The sequence below is a fragment of the Haliotis rufescens genome, unplaced genomic scaffold (assembly GCF_023055435.1).
Source record: "Haliotis rufescens isolate VD_foot unplaced genomic scaffold, xgHalRufe1.0.p SCAF_111, whole genome shotgun sequence".
Classification (NCBI taxonomy): Eukaryota; Metazoa; Mollusca; class Gastropoda; order Lepetellida; family Haliotidae; genus Haliotis; species Haliotis rufescens.
Genome location: NW_025963793.1, coordinates 339,153 through 345,152, shown reverse-complemented (window position 1 = coordinate 345,152; position 6,000 = coordinate 339,153).

Sequence of the window (6,000 nt, the reverse complement as noted above, 5' to 3'; positions counted from 1 at the left end):
GGGTACAGTGTGTGAAGCAGATTTCCGGTGTCCCCCGCCGTGATATTACCAAAAAGCGGCGTGAAACCATACTCACTCACTCACTCACTCACTCACTCACTCACGTTCCTCCTATATGAAGATGAAACGGCGTAATGCAACCCGTGAAAATCCGGGGTAGAATCTGTCTCCAGCGACCCATAAGAGGCGACTATGCTTGTCGTATGAGGCGAGTAACGGGATCGGGTGGTCAGGCTCCCTGATTTGGTTTATGCATGTCATCGTGTCCCAGTTGCGTAAATCGATGCTCATGATATCCATCACTGGATTGTCGGGTCCAGACCCGATTATTTACTGACCGCCGTCATGTAGCCGAAATATTGCTGGGTGCGGCGTTAAACAACAAACAAACAAACAAAAATTATCCGACGAAATAATGTCCGAAGCGGCAGGAAACACAACTCATTCACTTATAATATATGTTACGGACATATACAATGTACAATTATTCAAGCGATTAGGTCATCATCATATATGACTTTCAAACAATATCATGTAACATGTATGAAACAGTTCCGTCTCTTGGAGATGCTGGCTTACAGATGCTTCTTAAACGAAGCGATTGATTAATTGCCGGAGAAATCTTTATTCCGTAAAGCTGAATCTGATTGTGCGGAATTGTGATGCAAATGAGATTTCAACAACCGTAGTATGGCAGTCGATCTCTCTTAGATAACCGTATCCGACGTAATAAGCGCCCAGGGCGCTCTCAAAAATAGAAATAGGGGGCTCTTATTAGAATATTATTTTGGTGAAAAAAAAACAGAATTGAAAGATAAATTTTATGGTTTATGCTGACAGCCTGTAATGTTTACATACGACAGATATATTTTTCAAGAATTTAATTGCCCATAATTAAGGGTGGTTATCTCCCAAAACCCCTACATCCCATTTCCCCTACAACCCAGTTCCCCTACAATTAGTTAAAACAACACGCGGCATTTACCTGTCTGGTATTATGAACTCACCTAAAGGAGAGATTAAGGTCTGGAGTAGAGGTAGTAGAAATGAAAGGGGTAGAGCTTTAGGGGACTAGGGGAAGTTGTTTTATTTTAAAATAATGTAAGTGTAATGAAATATGCCGATATGATGAGAAGACAATTTTTAAAAATTACAAAAATAACAATAGAAGAAACAATTATTACACTGAGAAACTGAGATGGACGATTTACAGTTGAGATGGCTAGGTTTAGTATATAGATACTTGAAACTGACTAACATGACATCAACATGTCTGGGCTTCGCTATGTTGAGTTTGTTATGTCACAGAGAGGAAAGCCCCAAGTCCTATTTGATGGTTATCTTCACACTAAGAACGTCGAGAGACTGACTTGCGTACACTGGTAGTGTGTCAAATCCACATGTTGATGAAGACTCACGACAGTAGGAACCGTGATAAGGAATGCTACAGAGGACACGTGGGTTGACGCAACGGACACCACACCAGATGTACCGAGAGCTGTCGCCTTCAACGACTACATCGTCACTACCTGGGTCGACCACGGAGCACGATTCCCCCTACCATGCACTGTGGAACCATCACGGTACAACAGGTCGCAGGACGAACAACAACCTGGAAGGCTTTCATAACCGACTCAACCGAGGTCTCCCTCACCGACATCCCAACATCTACCGATTTGTGGAGGTAGTCAGGAAGGTGGAAGAGGCAGAACGAGCTAAGATTTTACAGCTGGACTTTGGAGCAGCTCCAAGAGGCAGGAAGAGAGTTACAGAGAGGTGAAGAACCGTCTTGAATAGACGAGGTGAATAGAGAGGTGAAATCCCCAATGCAGTTTCTAGATGCGGTTGGCCATTTCTTCAGGCTGGGATAAAGAGTGAATTGAACATTTGAGATGAAATTCATTAAAATGTATTATGAATTTTGAAAAATGAACATTTTGTTATAATGTATTATGAATTTTGAAAAATGAACATTTTATTATAATGGATTATGAAATTTGAATAATATCGTAATCGTAATTTAATATTTATCTCAATCTATTCGTGTTTCTTGGGTTGTTCCATTGTATGAAATAGGTAATAGACTAGGGATTAGCAGTGCCATGGACCGTGAACTTTGTTGTCTTAAGCTGTAGGGGAAATGGGATGTAGGGGTTTTGGGAGGTTACCTTAAGGGTGCATATAGCACACGAGTGCGTATTATAAGCAAATAAATAAGTGTTGTGTACATTGATCAATCGGAAGGGGTGCTAATTGGGATTGTTCACTGGCCAATATATTAGCAATATCTCCGTGGGCGCGTATTAGAGCGGGGCGCTTATTACGTCGAATACGGTATATATGGTATTAGTGTAGATGTCGAAATGCCATAAATAACATACAGTGCTAACAGATGCTGGTCCTCCACGGCCAGGTTAAGAAGCTAAAATTGATTTTGTGATTTTACCGCTGAGGGATTACTTGACACAGTATTATATGTGACAAAAATGTCAATTTAAATTATGGGGAATGATTTATTTATTTTTAAGGAGTCATCCGCACAACTACAACACATATCGTCGCCTAAGAACCATAATGTCCCATCGCCACTTGTAGACGTTTTTATAATTTGAAATGCTGTTTAATGTTAGATTAAAAACAATAAGCATTTATTTTACATAAAACAAACACATACAGATTAATTGACATGTGTTTTTTTGTAAGAAAGAGTAATTAAAAATATGTACATTTTAAAGTAAGTACAATAACTTACACCACGTCTAACACGCGATTGTCGTGTATTACGTTCGATATCACATGAACATGCTTTATTTTTATAATGAAATCTTAAACTTAGAAATATTTTCCAACCAGGTGAAATGTTGAAGTGACGTTTTGGGAACAGTCGCTACTGCCGTTTCTTCGTCAGTATATGCCGAACAGGCGGATAATACGAAATCAATTAACTCCGTATACACCGAATAGGCGGGTAATACGAAAATAAATAACTCCGTATACACGAAATCAATTTTCAGCCCATATGAGAAGTAATAGTTCAAGACAAGATGTCAAAAACATGTTCATCTCAAGCGTGACCTGACCAGCTGATATGGTCACTCTATGTGTTATGCATTTTCTTTATCATCTTTCGCTTAAAACTGCAGGGGCTGTGGGGTAGCCTAGTGGTTAAAGCGTTCGCCCGTCACAACGAAGACCCGGGTTCTATTCCCAACATGGGTACAATGTGTGAAGCCCATTTCTGGTGTCCAAGTACTCTTGAAACTTGGATGTGTCAAAACATTTAGAAATGTTATCAAACCGTTAGGCTTGAGGTGCGGTGGGATAGCCTAGTGGTTAAAGCGTTCGGCCGTCACGCCGAAGGCCACACGGGTATAATGTGTTAAGCCATTTCTGGTGCGAGAATGCGAGAAGTGCGTCTCGCGGCGACGTTGCTGGTACATTGCTAAACGCGGCATAACACCCTACTCACTCACTCTCCCTTGAAATCAATGATTCAGCATTTAGCAATAAATCACCAGTGTTTTTAGACAATATGTCATTTATTCGACAATATCTTATAATGAATACACCCTCATATTCTTGTGTATGCGATTTGATTGAGGCGTTCCTGTAGTCTGTAGAGTATAGGCTGGAGACACATAAACCTTGGTTCAATTTCCATCACGCGTACATTGTGTTCCCCACAACCTTAAAAGCTCTATGTTCCCTGTATTAACGTAACATAGAGTGAGTGAGTGAGTTGGGTTTAACGCCGCTTCTAACAGTATTCCAGTTATATCACGGCGTGTCAGCTTAATGTGGGAGGAAAGCCCGAAGTGATGCAGGTCTCAGACGTTTACCACTTCGGTGAAACCCACGAGCACGGGTATGGTGCTGACAAACCTAGAAACATAATTGGGGCGAACCGGGATTCGAACCCACAATCATAGGTTTCTGGCGTGCCCAAGCGACGCAACTCTGCACAGCGAATCGCGGCGCCTTAGACGACTGGGCCACCCGTGCCCCCAACGTAACATAGACACTCTACATGGGGCTTAAGTTCATGTGCCGTGAATTGTTTTAATGTAAAGAGTTGACAATAGACTCCTGGGTAACAGATGGAGCGTTAATCTTTGTCTCAGTGTTCCGTCCTCAAATATCCATGTTTTGATTCCAAACAGAAATACAGGGAATTATTCTAATTCGCATAGAATCAATTTTTAATACATTATATCTCCCAAAGAAAATAATTTAAACTAAAATCAAATTTGCACTTTTTAATATTTTACATTTATACACCAAATAATGTGCATGTGTCATCATAATACCTTTGATCCTAAGTTATAGAAACAAATCGAAAACACGTGTTCTCAGGTATTAAAAGATTATTAAAATAGAGTTGTAGCAATGAATTAGAAATTGACTTGTATGAATATCCATTTTGTACTATTTGTAATCTATAGTAACACAGTAAGACGGCGATCATGTTAATCATTTATTATAATCATAATGTACATGAATAATCTTGGATTTAATCTACACTATATTTCGGAAAGATATAAATTTCAGATTATCTTAAATAGTTCTGAAAAGCTGGCGTATATCTATTTGTAGTAACCCGAGGAGCACAAGAAACTACACCTCTCAGATGATTCTATCCTCTGTTTAATTTATAGTTGAAAATATCTTAAGTTAGTGATATTATATCCAAAGACGGAGCTGTACTTGCGTTTAGTCAGCATTCAAAAACTACTTACAATATATACATGGTTATATTTTTTAATACAATTTGATTTAAGAAACTGATGAATACACAACTGATGATGGGTATCTTAGAATCTAATCTTTTAAAACAAATATATTTGCTTTTTCGGGACCAATATTCACATTTCAAACATGGTCGACGTCTTGTGGCTGCCAATTCATTTCTGACTCCAATCATGATTGAACCAATATATTTTTACACAAAATTACACCCCCCCCCCCCCCCCCCCCCCCCCCCCCCAGGTTGCATTATACACACTGTTCCAGGAATGAGTGATGGTTAAATAGACATAATCAAATTCAACAACAATTCATTTCCTTTTCAATTACATAAAAAAATCGGTATACTTTCTTTTGACCCTCAGTTTATAAAAAAAACGGTGCCCATGTACCTACAGGACCGTGGATGTTTTTCTTTCTCTCGGATTTTAACTTCCACCTTCTTCTATTTGATCTTAATGTATCTCATCGTGATTCTAAAACTATAGATGGCTCCTTCAGTTTCGTGACTGGCATTGGTGAAAGGTTTCTACTTCCCGAGTGACTTTAACCCAGCATCCTGCCATAATACACGGCTTGTTCAAGCGGCGCTAAACCATAACTACTTTGAATGCATGATATAATTAGATCATAAAAAATATTCGCTCATCTAGGCTTACATATATGTTAATGTTGAAAGCAGCGGGTTTCCCATCAAGCATGTTTAAACCTTTCTTAAACGCTAATAAATTTCTCATTTAATCCTCTCTAATCTCTTGTTGACTCGAACAGCTTTGTAACAATAGTTTGATTGTGCGCTGTTCCTATAAACTGCTACGAACGTTACAAAATTAGTCATAGCCTTGTCGCACTTTAAACGAGAATCGCTTCTTACATGAAGGTGGTAACTGAGTCACACTATTCCTAAACACGCAGCTGAATGAAGTAATTTATTGGTTCAGATGGTTCCGGGTTTAATAGAGTGCACCCTATACGAAACAACACGTGGAAGGTCGTATGTTCTCGTATGTTCTTTGTTTAACAACCGTTTAATGTTTGCACGTGCTCATCACGTTGTGCTGTGAAGTAATGTACAATCAAGGTTGATGGTGGGCTTGACATCTCAAGGTAATATATTCCACAAGTAATAGTTGGGTGAGTTTCTTTTCATCGCAAACAGCTTCTAAGGGCTGTTAGTCAAATTGGATCCATTTCTCACGTCTTCTAGAGGGAAGGAGAGAGTGAGTATGGTTTTACGCCGTTTTTAAAAAAAATATA